General features: G+C 46.3%; 1 protein-coding gene across 1 annotated transcript in view; it reads right to left on the bottom strand.

Moving 5' to 3' along the window:
* Window positions 1-17,892, bottom strand: part of LOC139403264 (immunoglobulin superfamily member 3-like) — a 130,428-nt gene that overhangs the window by 78,655 nt on the left and 33,881 nt on the right. The gene's annotated exons all lie outside the window — the stretch shown is intronic.

The following is a 17,892-nucleotide window of genomic DNA, read 5'->3' as shown; positions in this document are numbered from 1 at the left end:
CAAGGAGGCCTTTTGCCTTTTGGTAGGCCGACTTGCCTAGTGAAATTAAGGTAAAATTTAAAAAAATACAATTCACTGTCATTAAGGGATATTGTGTGTAGATGGGTGAGATAAAACATCTATTTAATCAATTTAGAATTAAAGCTAACAGCAAAATGTGGAATAAGTCAAGGGGTATGAATACTTTCTGAAGGCAACTATATTTGTAGACATTTGACATAACTTTATGAAAACTGAGCTGCACTTCCTTGCCTCCTGCCAAAGGTAGGGTACGGTACAATTACTACTGGTGACATATGAGCAAACAATTCACATGAAACAATGAATGCGCAAGAATTGTCCTAAGACAACTGAGTGGATTCTGGAGAGCTGAGTGGATTCTGGAGAGCTGAGTGGATTCTGGAGAGCTGAGTGGATTCTGGAGAGCTGAGTGGATTCTGGAGAGCTGAGCACATGCATTCTGGAGAGAGACGTGCCTATAGGCTATCTTCGCCACATTCACCTCCCCTTGTGCTCAAGACAAATTATCTTCAAAACATATTGTAGATGTTTTTCACTGATAGCCGCAACGCAATAATCAGCTAAGCCTTTTGCCACGCGGTGCCTATGAAATACTTCCTCATTTCTCTCCTGTTCTATTGGTTTTCATATCAACTTTAATTCATTGTCCAGAAGCCAAATGCACAATCCTATAGTCATCCCATCCTAGCTGGTGCATCTCTAGATCACCATCTGTCATACCGCTCGCATCAGGTGAGCTGTTTATAATGGCGTTTCCCTTTTTCCCACAAAATGCATTTTGGCAAATGTTTGAAAATTATGTTTTATTGGCTGCTTCATTACATGAGTTGCATGTTGTGTTAAAATGAATTACCATAATCTAAATGTGATTTCTGTATTTCTGAGCACCATGGTTAGACACCCTAATGGGTTATACATCCAATGCTTATGGGTCCGGTACATTTCTCAAATGGTCGGCAAATAAATGAAAATCTTCCGGGTCACGTTGTCCACATTTTCCTAACGTAAACTCTGGTGTGTGTGTGTGTGTGGCAGACTGAGCGGGGTTATCAGCAGTTCCACCGAAAAAGTGGAAATACAAGCACCTTGAGTTGTCCCTTTTCTGTGGAGATGAGACTTCAAAGCAACACAATGTCACACACACACAGAGACGCTCCTAGCTTGTTCCAGGGCTTCAACAATAGCTGGCTTCATCCTCGCTTTCGTCTCCTGCCTGTTTTATGAGAACCAGCTGACTAACCTACACATGTAGCATGAGCATTCTCCTATTCATATACATATTCATGTAGCCTTAGCATTCTCCTATTCATATACATATTCATGTAGCATTAGCATTCTCCTATTCATATACATATTCATGTAGCCTAGCTGCTGCATTGCATTGATCTCACACAAAGAAGAGGCAGCGCACCTCTGAGGGTTAGCGCTTAGCTAAGCTAATCTAATTAAAACGGAGGCACGGTAGTGCTTCTTTGGCCCATTTCCCCACCCCCTACCCCACACACACACACAATACTAACACGATAAACCCTCTCGCATTAACCTAGCTCGTTAGTGTGGGCGGCAGCTAACAGCAGCACTCACTCGTGCGTTGACATTTATTCCATTATTGTATGGGTAATAAACAAGATTGTCAACGTGTGTACTATGTGTGTGCGTCTCTGTATCGTCTCTTGCTCTCCTTTGAGAGGGATGTTTGTATATTTTCTCATTCTCCGAATAGTGTGTGTGAACTGCACTATGATCTCTTCAGACTTGAGCTAGCAACTCCGAAAAACACTTCATGCCATTGCATAAGTGCAAATGAATGAGAGGCAGGTGACGAGGAGGCAGCCACTTCAGAGTACTGAGATGGCCCCTATGCCCTCCCTGTCACACTGTGTCCTGTTCAGAGTACTGAGATGGCCCCTACGCCCTCCCTGTCACACCGTGTCCTGTTCAGAGTACTGAGATGGCCCCTATGCCCTCCCTGTCACACTGTGTTCTGTTCAGAGTACTGAGATCGCCCCTACGCCCTCCCTGTCACACCGTGTCCTGTTCAGAGTACTGAGATGGCCCCTACGCCCTCCCTGTCACACTGTGTCCTGTTCATAGTACTGAGATGGCCCCTACGCCCTCCCTGTCACACTGTGTCCTGTTCAGAGTACTGAGATGGCTCCTATGCCCTCCCTGTCACACCGTGTCCTGTTCAGAGTACTGAGATGGCCCCTACGCCCTCCCTGTCACACCGTGTCCTGTTCAGAGTACTGAGATGGCTCCTATGCCCTCCCTGTCACACCGTGTCCTGTTCAGAGTACTGAGATGGCCCCTATGCCCTCCCTGTCACACTGTGTCCTGTTCAGAGTACTGAGATCGCCCCTACGCCCTCCCTGTCACACCGTGTCCTGTTCAGAGTACTGAGATGGCCCCTACGCCCTCCCTGTCACACCGTGTCCTGTTCAGAGTACTGAGATGGCTCCTACGCCCTCCCTGTCACACTGTGTCCTGTTCAGAGTACTGAGATGGCCCCTACGCCCTCCCTGTCACACCGTGTCCTGTTCAGAGTACTGAGATGGCCCCTACGCCCTCCCTGTCACACCGTGTCCTGTTCAGAGTACTGAGATGGCTCCCACGCCCTCCCTGTCACACTGTGTCCTGTTCAGAGTACTGAGATGGCCCCTACGCCCTCCCTGTCACACTGTGTCCTGTTCAGAGTACTGAGATGGCCCCTATGCCCTCCCTGTCACACTGTGTTCTGTTCAGAGTACTGAGATGGCCCCTACGCCCTCCCTGTCCCACTGTGTCCTGTTCAGAGTACTGAGATCGCCCCTACGCCCTCCCTGTCACACTGTGTCCTGTTCAGAGTACTGAGATGGCCCCTACGCCCTCCCTGTCACACCGTGTCCTGTTCAGAGTACTGAGATCGCCCCTACGCCCTCTCTGTCACACTGTGTCCTGTTCAGAGTACTGAGATGGCCCCTACGCCCTCCCTGTCACACTGTGTCCTGTTCAGAGTACTGAGATGGCCCCTACGCCCTCCCTGTCACACCGTGTCCTGTTCAGAGTACTGAGATGGCCCCTATACCCTCCCTGTCACACTGTGTCCTGTTCACTCCATCTCCTCCTATTCCATCTACCATCTACGCTTCCGGCGCCGACAGAGATGGCCGCCTCGCTTCGCGTTCCTAGGAAACTATGCAGTTTTTTGTTTTTTTACGTGTTATTTCTTACATTAGTACCCCAGGTCATCTTAGGTTTCATTACATACAGTCGAGAAGAACTACTGAATATAAGATCAGCGTCAACTCACCATCAGTACGACCAAGAATATGTTTTTCGCGAAGCGGATCCTGTGTTCTGCCTTACAAACAGGACAACGGAGTGGATCCTATGCAGCGACCCAAAAAAACGACTCCGAAAGAGAGGGAAACGAGGCGGTCTTCTGGTCAGACTCCGGAGACGGGCACACCGTCCACCACTCCCTAACATTCTTCTTGCCAATGTCCAGTCTCTTGACAACAAGGTTGATGAAATCCGAGCAAGGGTAGCATTCCAGAGGGACATCAGAGACTGTAACGTCCTTTGCTTCACTGAAACATGGCTCACTGGAGAGACTCTATCCGAAGCGGTGCAGCCAACGGGTTTCTCCACGCATCGCGCTGACAGAAACAAACATCTTTCTGGTAAGAAGAGGGGCGGGGGCGTATGCCTCATGGCCAACGTGACATGGTGTGATGAAAGAAACATACAGGAACTCAAATCCTTCTGTTCACCTGATTTAGAATTCCTCACAATCAAATGTAGACCGCATTATCTACCAAGAGAATTCTCTTCGATTATAATCACAGCTGTATATATCCCCCCCCAAGCAGACACATCGATGGCTCTGAACAAACTTTATTCAACTCTCTGCAAACTGGAAACGATTTATCCGGAGGCTGCATTCATTGTAGCTGGGGATTTTAACAAGGCTAATCTGAAAACAAGACTCCCTAAATTTTATCAGCATATCGATTGCGCAACCAGGGGTGGAAAGACCTTGGATCATTGTTACTCTAACTTCCGCGACGCATATAAGGCCCTGCCCCGCCCCCCTTTCGGAAAAGCTGACCACGACTCCATTTTGTTGATCCCTGCCTACAGACAGAAACTAAAACAAGAGGCTCCCACGCTGAGGTTTGTCCAACGCTGGTCCGACCAAGCTGACTCCACACTCCAAGACTGCTTCCATCACGTGGACTGGGAGATGTTTCGTATTGCGTCAGATAACAACATTGACGAATACGCTGATTCGGTGTGCGAGTTCATTAGAACGTGCGTTGAAGATGTCGTTCCCATAGCAACGATTAAAACATTCCCTAACCAGAAACCGTGGATTGATGGCAGCATTCGTGTGAAACTGAAAGCGCGAACCACTGCTTTTAATCAGGGCAAGGTGTCTGGTAACATGACCGAATACAAACAGTGCAGCTATTCCCTCCGCAAGGCTATCAAACAAGCTAAGCGCCAGTACAGAGACAAAGTAGAATCTTAATTCAACGGCTCAGACACAAGAGGCATGTGGCAGGGTCTACAGTCAATCACGGACTACAGGAAGAAATCCAGCCCAGTCACGGTCCAGGATGTCTTGCTCCCAGGCAGACTAAATAACTTTTTTGCCCGCTTTGAGGACAATACAGTGCCACTGACACGGCCTGCAACGAAAACATGCGGTCTCTCCTTCACTGCAGCCGAGGTGAGTAAGACATTTAAACGTGTTAACCCTCGCAAGGCTGCAGGCCCAGACGGCATCCCCAGCCGCGCCCTCAGAGCATGCGCAGACCAGCTGGCCGGTGTGTTTACGGACATATTCAATCAATCCCTATACCAGTCTGCTGTTCCCACATGCTTCAAGAGGGCCACCATTGTTCCTGTTCCCAAGAAAGCTAAGGTAACTGAGCTAAACGACTACCGCCCCGTAGCACTCACATCCGTCATCATGAAGTGCTTTGAGAGACTAGTCAAGGACCATATCACCTCCACCCTACCTGACACCCTAGCCCCACTCCAATTTGCTTACCGCCCAAATAGGTCCACAGACGATGCAATCTCAACCACACTGCACACTGCCCTAACCCATCTGGACAAGAGGAATACCTAAGTGAGAATGCTGTTCATCGACTACAGCTCGGCATTCAACACCATAGTACCCTCCAAGCTCGTCATCAAGCTCGAGACCCTGGGTCTCGACCCCGCCCTGTGCAACTGGGTACTGGACTTCCTGACGGGCCGACCCCAGGTGGTGAGGGTAGGCAACAACATCTCCTCCCCGCTGATCCTCAACACTGGGGCCCCACAAGGGTGCGTTCTGAGCCCTCTCCTGTACTCCCTGTTCACCCACGACTGCGTGGCCACGCACGCCTCCAACTCAATCATCAAGTTTGCGGACGACACAACAGTGGTAGGCTTGATTACCAACAACGACGAGACGGTCTACAGGGAGGAGGTGAGGGCCCTCGGAGTGTGGTGTCAGGAAAATAACCTCACACTCAACGTCAACAAAACTAAGGAGATGATTGTGGACTTCAGGAAACAGCAGAGGGAACACCCCCCTATCCACATCGATGGAACAGTAGTGGAGAGGGTAGCAAGTTTTAAGTTCCTCGGCATACACATCACAGACAAACTGAATTGGTCCACTCACACAGACAGCATTGTGAAGAAGGCGCAGCAGCGCCTCTTCAACCTCAGGAGGCTGAAGAAATTCGGCTTGTCACCAAAAGCACTCACTAACTTCTACAGATGCACATTCGAGAGCATCCTGGCGGGCTGTATCACCGCCTGGTATGGCAACTGCACCGCCCTCAACCGTAAGGCTCTCCAGAGGGTAGTGAGGTCTGCACAACGCATCACCGGGGGCAAACTACCTGCCCTCCAGGACACCTACACCACCCGATGCCACAGGAAGGCCATAAAGATCATCAAGGACATCAACCACCCGAGCCACTGCCTGTTCACCCCGCTATCATCCAGAAGGCGAGGTCAGTACAGGTGCATCAAAGCTGGGACCGAGAGACTGAAAAACAGCTTCTATCTCAAGGCCATCAGACTGTTAAACAGCCACCACTAACACTGAGTGGCTGCTGCCAACACACTGACACTGACTCAACTCCAGCCACTTTAATAATGGGAATTGATGGGAAATGATGTAAATATATCACTAGCCACTTTAAACAATGCTACCTTATATAATGTTACTTACCCTACATTATTCATCTCATATGCATACGTATATACTGTACTGTATATCATCGACTGTATCCTTATGTAATACATGTATCACTAGCCACTTTAAACTATGCCACTTTGTTTACATACTCATCTCATTTGTACATACTGTACTCGATACCATCTACTGTATCTTGCCTATGCTGCTCTGTACCATCACTCATTCATATATCCTTATGTACATATTCTTTATCCCCTTACACTGTGTACAAGACAGTAGTTTTGGAATTGTTAGTTAGATTACTTGTTATTACTGCATTGTCGGAACTAGAAGCACAAGCATTTCGCTACACTCGCATTAACATCTGCTAACCATGTGTATGTGACAAATAAAAATTTGATTTGATTTGATTTGATCTTGTTCCACTGTGCAGTGGCTGTTCTATTCCTGCTGCAGGTTCTATTCTGTGGTTCCATTGCACCTGTGTGTAACGTTGGGTTGTGTTCCGTAAGAGACGTCACGTAATGTTCTGCGCTGCTGTTCCTGGTTCCGCTGACGCACTCTCACCAGAGTCAGTTACCTGACTGAGAGAACAACGCCCGGGCTGAGAGTGTGTGTGTGTCTGAGTGGCAGTAAATGTCATTGAGCAGGAGGCCCTGTCTCTGGAGGACATGAGATCGGCATGGAAATGGCAGAGTAGACAGTGATAAAACTCTCTCTCCCTCTCTTTTTCGTTAAGACCCATGCCCATTCACCAGCTCAGAGAACCTACACTCACATACTCACAGTGAGTCAAACTCAGTGCCAAATAGGAAAGAGAGAAGAGTGATTGTAAATTAAATGGAGAAAAGGATAATGGTGAGAGAGAGTGAGAGAAGGATCAAGGGACAGAGAGCTAATGCCACTGTGAAAAGGAACAGGAAGCCCAGAGCACCCAATCAATACCAAGAGAGTGGATACAGCCGTCCTCTCTCCTCCAGTAACTCTCGCTCTCTGGCCATCCCTCTCTTTCTCACTCTCTAGCCATCCCTCTCGCATCCCTCTCGCTCTAGCCATTCCTCTCGCTCTCTAGCCATCCCTCTCTCTAGCCCATTATCTGCATCTCTTTCCATCACGCTATCTCTTTGTAAATCCACCTTGTTTCTCCTTTTCATCTAGTACTCCTCTCAATCCCTCCTGTTCTTGCATCCATCTCTACCTTCATTCCTAAATCACTCGCCCTTCTCCTCCTCGCTGTTCTCCTCCTTCAATCTGGAGAGCCAAGACTTTTATTGACTAGGCCATATACCTGCTTCTTAGACAGCCAAAGAGGGGAGAGGACAGGGGGAAAGAGATGGAGAGAGTGAAGGAGGGAGGGAGCGAGCGAGAGAGGAAAAGAGAGAGGGGGGTATGGATAGATGGGTGACTATCAGTGCAGCATTTCACCATAGTCTTGCTGGGTGAATCGATCATTGGTGGAATGACAGAAAATGATTTCAGAAGACACCGCCACCTTTATTCAGTCTTGACCCAATCTGTCTCAAATCAAATTTTATTGGTCACATACACGTGTTTAGCAGATGTTATTGCAGGTGTAGTGAAATGCTTGTGCTTCTAGCTCCGACAGTTCAGTAATATCTAACAAGTAATATCTAACAATTTCACAACATAGAGTGGGTGTAAAGGTTTTCCTCCTCTTCGTCTGAAGAGGAGAGGCGAGAAGGATCGGAGGACCAATATGCGGCGTGGTAAGTGTTCATGGTTATTTTAATAAGAAATACTCAACATGAACGCAACTGAATACAAAAACAATAAACGTGAAACGAACGAAAACCAAAACAAACACCCACAAACAAACAGTGAAACCCAGGCTACCTAAGTATGATTCTCAATCAGAGACAACTAATGACACCTGCCTCTGATTGAGAACCATACTAGGCCGAAACATAGAAATCCCAAAATCATAGAAAAACAAACAGACTGCCCACCCCAACTCACGCCCTGACCATACTAAATAATGACAAAACAAAGGAAATAAAGGTCAGAACGTGACAGTACCCCACCCCCCCCCCCCAAAGGTGCGGACTCCAGCCGCAAAACCTTAACCTATAGGGGAGGGTCTGGGTGGGCGTCTGTCCGCGGTGGCGGCTCTGGCGTGGGACGCGGACCCCACTTCACCACAGTCTTTCTCCGCCTCACTGTTCGCCTCCGTGGCCTCCTAAACATGGCGACCCGTGTCTTGCAACCTTGCAGTTAACTAGTCCAACGCAATAACGACCTGCCTCTCTCTCGTTGCACTCCACAAGGAGACTGCCTGTTACGCGAATGCAGTAAGCCAAGTTAAGTTGCTAGCTAGCATTAAACTTATCTTATAAAAAACAATCAATGATAATCACTAGTTAACTACTCATGGTTGATGATATTACTAGATATTATCTAGCGTGTCCTGCGTTGCATATAATCTGACTGAGCATACAAGTATCTAAGTATCTAACTGAGCGGTGGTAGGCAGAAGCAGGCGTGTAAACATTCATTCAAACAGCATTTTCGTAACTTTTGCCAGCAGCTCTTCGTTGTGAGTCAAGCGTTGCGCTGTTTATGACTTCAAGCCTATCAACTCCCGAGATGAGGCTGGTGTGACCGGTATCGGCTTTTATGGTCCTCCAATAATCGGTATCGGCATTGAAAAATCATAATCGGTCGACCTCTAAAACAGACCCCTCACAAGTTCTCAACTGGCAGCTTCATTAAATAGTACACACAAAACACTACTCTCCACGTCAACAGTGAAGAGGCGACTCCGAGATGCTGGCCTTCTAGGAAGAGTTGCAAAGAAAAATAATCATAGGCAGTAGGCATGGCATTAACCTTAATAGTCATATCAGGCACAGACTATTTAAAACGCGCCCCTATAGCCCCAGCTGCATTGTAGGTAGTACCCGGCGGGATCTAACCAATTAGACTGAGCCAGGAAGAAGGGTTCATCATTTCTCCATCACACACGGTTTTCCCCCCATATCTCTCTCTCTTGCGCTCTCCATTTCCCTCTTCTATCTTTCCCATCAAATCATTCTCTCTATCAGTCACACTCTACATAATATAACTAGCCCCTTCAGCCAATGGGTAGATAAGATAAAACAGGCACATGTGAGTGAGAGAACGTGCTACATTCATGTCCAGCAATTTAAGCAAATGTAGTAAAGGAGCGATCTGTCATACTCTGCTCTGTGCCTGTGAGAGCACTGTAGTGATCCACTCTATAGAGGAGTACAGTAGATGTGTGTATGGTCTGTGTCTGTGAGAGCACCGCAATGATCCACTCTATAGAGGAGTACAGTAGATGTATGTATGGTCTGTGTCTGTGAGAGCGTATGTATGGTTTGTGTCTGTGAGAGCACCGTAATGATCCACTCTATAGAGACCTTAGTGCTGCTTTTGATACCATCGATCACCACATTCTTTTGGAGAGATTGGAAACCCAAATTGGTCTACACGGACAAGTTCTGGCCTGGTTTAGATCTTATCTGTCAGAAAGGTATCAGTTTGTCTCTGTGAATGGTTTGTCCTCTGACAAATCAACTGTAAATTTCGGTGTTCCTCAAGGTTCCGTTTTAGGACCACTATTGTTTTCACTATATATTTTACCTCTTGGGGATGTCATTCGAAAACATAATGTTAACTTTCACTGCTATGTGGATGACACACAGCTGTACATTTCAATGAAACATGGTGAAGCCCCAAAATTGCCCTCGCTAGAAGCATGTGTTTCAGACATAAGGAAGTGGATGGCTGCAAACGTTCTACTTTTAAACTCGGACAAAACAGAGATGCTTGTTCTAGGTCCCAAGAAACAAAGAGATCTTCTGTTGAATCTGACAATTAATCTTAATGGTTGTACAGTCGTCTCAAATAAAACTGTGAAGGACCTCGGTGTTACTCTGGACCCTGATCTCTCTTTTGAAGACTGTTTCAAGGACAGCTTTTTTCCCATCTACGTAACATTGCAAAAATCAGAAACTGTCTGTCCAAAACTGATGCAGAAAAAGTAATCCACGCTTTTGTCACTTCTAGGTTAGACTACTGCAATGCTCTACTTTCCGGGTACCCGGATAAAGCACTAAATAAACTTCAGTTAGTGCTAAATATGGCTGCTAGAATCCTGACTAGAACCAAAAAATGTGATCATATTACTCCAGTGCTAGCCTCGCTACACTGGCTTCCTGTCAAGGAAAGGGCTGATTTCAAGGTATTACTGCTAACCTACAAAGCATTACATGGGCTTGCTCCTACCTATCTCTCTGATTTGGTCCTGCCGTACATACCTACACGTACGCTACGGTCACAAGACGCAGGCCTCCTAATTGTCCCTAGAATTTCTAAGCAAACAGCTGGAGGCAGGGCTTTCTCCTATAGAGCTCAATTTTTATGGAATGGTCTGCCTACCCATGTGAGAGACGCAAACACGGTCTCAACCTTTAAGTCTTTACTGAAGACTCATCTCTTCAGTGGGTCATATGATTCAGTGTAGTCTGGCCCAGGAGTGTGAAGGTGTACGGAAAGGCTCTGGAGCAACGAACCGCCCTTGCTGTCTCTGCCTGGCCGGTTCCCCTCTTTCCACTGGGATTCTCTGCCTCTAAACCTATTACAGGGGCTGAGTCACTGGCTTACTAGGGCTCTTTCTTACCGTCCCTAGGAGGGGTGCATCACTTGAGTGGGTTGAGTCACTGATGTGATCTTCCTGTCTGGGTTGGCGCCCCCCCTTGGGTTGTGCCATGGCGGAGATCTTTGTGGTCTATACTCTGCCTTGTCTCAGGATGGTAAGTTGGTGGTTGAAGATATCCCTCTAGTGGTGTGGGGGCTGTGCTTTGGCAAAGTGGGTGGGGTTATATTCTTCCTGTTTGGCCCTGTCCGGGGGTGTCATCGGATGGGGCCACAGTGTCTCCTGACCCCTCCTGTCTCAGCCTCCAGTATGTATGCTGCAGTAGTTTATGTGTCGGGGGGCTAGGGTCAGTTTGTTATATCTGGAGTACTTCTCCTGTCCTATCTGGTGTTCTGTGTGAATTTAAGTATGCTCTCTCTAATTCTCTCTTTCTCTCTTTCTTTCTCTCTCTAGGAGGACCTGAGCCCTAGGACCATGCCTCAGGACTACCTGACATGATGACTCCTTGCTGTCCCCAGTCCACCTGGCCGTGCTGCTGCTCCAGTTTCAACTGTTCTGCCTTTGATTATTATTATTTGACCATGCTGGTAATTTTTTACATTTGAACATCTTGGCCATGTTCTGTTATAATCTCCACCCGGCACAGACAGAAGAGGACTGGCCACCCCACATAGCCTGGTTCCTCTCTAGGTTTCTTCCTAGGTTTTGGCCTTTCTAGGGAGTTTTTCCTAGCCACCATGCTTCTACACCTGCATTGCTTGCTGTTTGGGGTTTTAGGCTAGGTTTCTGTACAGCACTTTGAGATATCAGCTGATGTACGAAGGGCTATATAAATACATTTGATTTGATTTAGAGGAGTACAGTAGATGTATGTATGGTCTGTGCCTGTGAGAGCATCGTAATGATCCACTCTATAGAGGAGTACAGTAGATGTATGTATGGTCTGTGTCTGTGAGAGCACTGTAATAATCCACTCTATAGAGGAGTACAGTAGATGTATGGTCTGTGTCTGTGAGAGCACTGTAATGATCCACTCTATAGAGAAGTACAGTAGATGTATGTATGGTCTGTGCCTGTGAGAGCACCGTAATGATCCACTCTATAGAGGAGTACAGTAGATGTATGTATGGTCTGTGCCTGTGAGAGCACCGTAATGATCCACTCTATAGCGGAGTACAGTAGATGTATGGTCTGTGTCTGTGAGAGCACCGTAATGATCCACTCTATAGCGGAGTACAGTAGATGTATGTATGGTCTGTGCCTGTGAGAGCACCGTAATGATCCACTCTATAGAGGAGTACAGTAGATGTATGTATGGTCTGTGTCTGTGAGAGCACCGTAATGATCCACTCTATAGAGGAGTACAGTAGATGTATGTGTGGTCTGTGTCTGTGAGAGCACTGTAATGATCCACTCTATAGCGGAGTACAGTAGATGTATGTGTGGTCTGTGTCTGTGAGAGCACTGTAATGATCCACTCTATAGCGGAGTACAGTAGATGTATGTATGGTCTGTGTCTGTGAGAGCACCGTAATGATCCACTCTATAGCGGAGTACAGTAGATGTATGGTCTGTGTCTGTGAGAGCACCGTAATGATCCACTCTATAGAGGAGTACAGTAGATGTATGTATGGTCTGTGTCTGTGAGAGCACCGCAATGATCCACTCTATAGAGGAGTACAGTAGATGTATGGTCTGTGTCTGTGAGAGCACCGTAATGATCCACTCTATAGAGGAGTACAGTAGATGTATGTATGGTCTGTGCCTGTGAGAGCACCGTAATGATCCACTCTATAGCGGAGTACAGTAGATGAATGTAGATGTATGTCTGTGTCTGAGGAGTGAGGAGTACAGTAGATGTATGTATGGTCTGTGTCTGTGAGAGCACTGTCCACTGAGGAGTACAGTAGATGTATGTATGGTCTGTGTTTGTAAGAGCACCGTAATGATCCACTCTATAGAGAGCACTGTAATGATCCACTCTATAGAGGAGTACAGTAGATGTATGTATGGTCTGTGTCTGTGAGAGCACCGTAATGATCCACTCTATAGAGGAGTACAGTAGATGTATGTATGGTCTGTGCCTGTGAGAGCACCGTAATGATCCACTCTATAGAGGAGTACAGTAGATGTATGTATGGTCTGTGCCTGTGAGAGCACCGTAATGATCCACTCTATAGCGGAGTACAGTAGATGTATGTATGGTCTGTGCCTGTGAGAGCACCGTAATGATCCACTCTATAGAGGAGTACAGTAGATGTATGTATGGTCTGTGTCTGTGAGAGCACCGTAATGATCCACTCTATAGAGGAGTACAGTAGATGTATGTATGGTCTGTGCCTGTGAGAGCACCGTAATGATCCACTCTATAGCGGAGTACAGTAGATGTATGTATGGTCTGTGCCTGTGAGAGCACCGTAATGATCCACTCTATAGAGGAGTACAGTAGATGTATGTATGGTCTGTGCCTGTGAGAGCACCGTAATGATCCACTCTATAGAGGAGTACAGCAGATGTATGTATGGTCTGTGTCTGTGTCTGTGAGAGCACCGTAATGATCCACTCTATAGAGGAGTACAGTAGATGTATGTATGGTCTGTGTCTGTGAGAGCACTGTAATGATCCACTCTATAGAGGAGTACAGTAGATGTATGGTCTGTGTCTGTGAGAGCACCGTAATGATGTATGGTCTGTGTCTGTGAGAGCACTGTAATAATCCACTCTATAGAGGAGTCTGTGTCTGTGAGAGCACCGTAATGATCCACTCTATAGAGGAGTACAGTAGATGTATGTATGGTCTGTGTCTGTGAGAGCACCGCAATGATCCACTCTATAGAGGAGTACAGTAGATGTATGGTCTGTGCCTGTAATGATCCACTCTATAGAGGAGTACAGTAGATGTATGGTCTGTGTCTGTGAGAGCACCACTGTAATAATCCACTCTATAGAGGAGTACAGTAGATGTATGTATGGTCTGTGTCCTGTGTGAGAGCACTCGTAATGATCCACTCTATAGAGAAGTACAGTAGATGTATGTATGGTCTGTGTCTGTGAGAGCACTGTAATGATCCACTCTATAGAGGAGTACAGTAGATGTATGTCTGTGTCTGTGAGAGCACTGTAATAATCCACTCTATAGAGGAGTACAGTAGATGTATGTATGGTCTGTGTTTGTGAGAGCGTAGATGATGTAATAATCCACTCTATAGAGGAGTACAGTAGATGTATGTATGGTCTGTGTCTGTGAGAGCACCGTAATGATCCACTCTATAGAGGAGTACAGTAGATGTATGTATGGTCTGTGCCTGTGAGAGCACCGTAATGATCCACTCTATAGAGGAGTACAGTAGAGTATGTATGGTCTGTGCCTGTGAGAGCACTAATGATCCACTCTATAGAGGAGTACAGATGTATGGTCTGTGCCTGTGAGAGCACCGTAATGATCCACTCTATAGCGGAGTACAGTAGATGTATGGTCTGTGTCTGTGAGAGCACTGTAATGATCCACTCTATAGAGAAGTACAGTAGATGTATGTATGGTCTGTGTCTGTGAGAGCACCGTAATGATCCACTCTATAGCGGAGTACAGTAGATGAATGTGTGGTCTGTGTCTGTGAGAGCACTGTAATGATCCACTCTATAGAGAAGTACAGTAGATGTATGTATGGTCTGTGTCTGTGAGAGCACCGTAATGATCCACTCTATAGCGGAGTACAGTAGATGAATGTGTGGTCTGTGTCTGTGGGAGCACTGTAATAATCCACTCTATAGAGGAGTGCAGTAGATGTATGTATGGTCTGTGTCTGTGAGAGCACCGTAATGATCCACTCTATAGAGGAGTACAGTAGATGTATGTATGGTCTGTGTCTGTGATAGAGAGAAGTACAGTAGATGTATGTATGGTCTGTGTTTGTAGTAATGATCCACTCTATAGAGAAGTACAGTAGATGTATGTATGGTCTGTGTCTGTGAGAGCACTGTAATAATCCACTCTATAGAGAAGTACAGTAGATGTATGTATGGTCTATGTCTGTGAGAGCACCGTAATGATCCACTCTATAGAGGAGTACAGTAGATGTATGGTCTGTGTCTGTGAGAGCACCGTAATGATCCACTCTATAGCGGAGTACAGTAGATGTATGTATGGTCTGTGCCTGTGAGAGCACTGTAATGATCCACTCTATAGAGGAGTACAGTAGATGTATGTATGGTCTGTGTCTGTGAGAGCACCGTAATGATCCACTCTATAGCGGAGTACAGTAGATGTATGTATGGTCTGTGCCTGTGAGAGCACCGTAATGATCCACTCTATAGAGGAGTGCAGTAGATGTATGTATGGTCTGTGTCTGTGAGAGCACTGTAATGATCCACTCTATAGAGGAGTACAGTAGATGTATGGTCTGTGTCTGTGAGAGCACTGTAATGATCCACTCTATAGAGGAGTACAGTAGATGAATGTGTGGTCTGTGTCTGTGAGAGCACTGTAATAATCCACTCTATAGAGGAGTGCAGTAGATGTACAGTATGAGTGGGCTGTGTTTAGACAGGCAGCCAAATTCTGACCTATCAGATCAGCTCTGAAAAATATCTGATGTGATTGTTCAAAACTTGTGTTGTTGGAAAAAAGGATCAGAATTGGGCTGCCTGTGTGAACGCAGCCAGAGTGACTAAGACTACCGTGATCTTGAATGTGAGTGTTTTTGAGCCACATGGCTGAGTAGGAGAAGAGCAGTCTGCTGTTTGTCCCTGTTCTCACACAAGTGCCTTGGACACACTCACACACAGGCTGGTGCGTGGGACATGCATGGGAACACACACACACACACACACACACACACACACACACACACACACACACACACACACACACACACACACACACACACACACACACACACACACACACACACACACACACTAGGACCAATGTTCCCTCAAATTTTTTTAATCACTGAGCAAATTTCTGGTCTGCTGAGAGCAAACTGGAAAGTTGTGAAAATTCTGTGCAACTTCCGGCATGTGTTTACTGTGACCACTAAGGCTGTACCCTCTTTAACTTTGTTTTAACAGTGGTCAAGTAGGCTACTGTGGCTATTTGATTACAATGTAGGCCTACCATGAAAAACAATGGAGAAAATGCATCCCATAACATTTTAAAATGGAAATAACTGTTATATCATTCAGCCTACAGTAGCAGCCAATGTGTGGTGTTCAATGCAGGCCTACATTCAGTAAGAAAAAAACCCATGCAGGGTTTGACATCAACCTGTTTATCCACTTGTCCTTCAGACAAGGTGACTGAAAATGTTGTTGTGTTTGATGCAAGCAACCACAAAATAAGCTACCCGCCTTTTGGCTACTTAGCTTATTCAAGCCTTTCTCAAAATACAACACTGCCCCTTTAAGACAAAAACAAGCTCTTTACCCAACTGGCTTTTCAAAGATTTTGTGCTCTCGTAGGAAGCAATCACTCCCCTATTGCTTACTACAAAATGATCCAGAACTGGGCTAACTTAATAACTAGAAAAGGATATGAACAAATGTACAAACGTCGCAACATGCATCTCTGGCTTTGATCTCAAAACAAGCGCATCTCCTCACAACCGCTGATGCTGTAAAATTAATGGCACAGATCCATATATGGCAATGGTCTATTTGCATACAGGCCTGATTGGTTATGGCACACTGGTCTGTGTAGAGTTTGTGCTGTCAATGCAATAGAATCCTACTCCTATTCCTTCTCTTGAGTGGTTAGTTTTGCATACTAAGTCTTGCGTAGTTCGTTTTGTTTCAGTATGTTGCATTGAAAGTAGCAAATATTACGTTGGTTCATCACAATTCCCACAGTAAAGGGAAATGTTGATTGTGTAAAGGGGGGAAACTATAGAAATTACAGTGAAGTTCAATCTCGTGCTTCTCTGCGAGCTGATATTTCTTCTGTGTGGCAGTCCCGTGGAGCAGCATGTACGCGTGCAGTTTTGAGGGGACATTGGATAGGACCATTCCATGCTGTTGGATTTTTATCACAAGCTAATGTGTAGGATACACAAAATCTGGCTACACACAATCTGGCGCATGGAACAAACACGGACACGCATGCGCACACAGACACGCACACACTCACACTGGTGTATGGAACAAACACACAGACAGGCTGGTACGTCCACACTCCGAAAGTCAAAAACGTTACTAATATTTTAAATTTATTTCCAGTTATTTTCAATAACTTGTTGGTGCTTTGATGAGTTGATTAGAAATTGGGCGCCAGTTTGTTCAGTTAGCCCACGCAACACAGTCACATGTAGACTCATGTCTCATTAGAAAAGGTGTGAGAGACACACAGTGTGGTATCATCTTTCTGAACAATCAGCCACACACACGGCCCAGGTGATATATTCTACTGCACACACAATAGACACACCTCACTCAAACAACGGTTGATCAAGTATCGGACAGGCCAGGTGCGCTGCAGATAACCTTCCCCGGGGACAGAGAGGATACATTGTTCTACTTGCATAAATCAGTCTCACAGAGCCAATTGTGACAGAGAGGACACTGATCACTGTGTGTCACCGTCCTTTACTTAGCAACCACACTAATTACTCAGTTTTCCTCCTATCAACTTATATCCCCCACTTAACCCTCCCACCCTCACTCTCTCCAATACTTCCTCCTATTCTCTGATTAAATAGCCAACTTCCCTCCTGTCCTGTGACATCACTGGTGAGATACACACTTCCTGCTTCGAGACGAGAATGTTCTTCGTTCCCAAACATTGAACTGATACAGAGAGAGGGTGAGAGAAAAAGAAGGAGTTTGAGAGAGAGTGAAAGAGGGGGAGGCAGTGGGTAGAAGACAGGGTATTGCGTATCCGGACGCATGCAGCTGCTGAGAGACGGGGATGAGGGGAGGGAGGGAAGAGAACCCTGTAACATCCCCCTGACCATGGGGAACTTGGCTAAGATTATAGACACAGAGAGGGGCTCATATAACCCCCCCCCCCCCCCCCCCAGACAGACACACACTCTATAAATACAGTATGTTA

Source organism: Oncorhynchus clarkii, chromosome 3 (genome assembly GCF_045791955.1).
Source record: "Oncorhynchus clarkii lewisi isolate Uvic-CL-2024 chromosome 3, UVic_Ocla_1.0, whole genome shotgun sequence".
Classification (NCBI taxonomy): domain Eukaryota; kingdom Metazoa; phylum Chordata; class Actinopteri; order Salmoniformes; family Salmonidae; genus Oncorhynchus; species Oncorhynchus clarkii.
The sequence above is the reverse complement of the archived record's forward strand: the minus strand, read 5'-3'. Positions and strand labels throughout refer to the sequence as shown.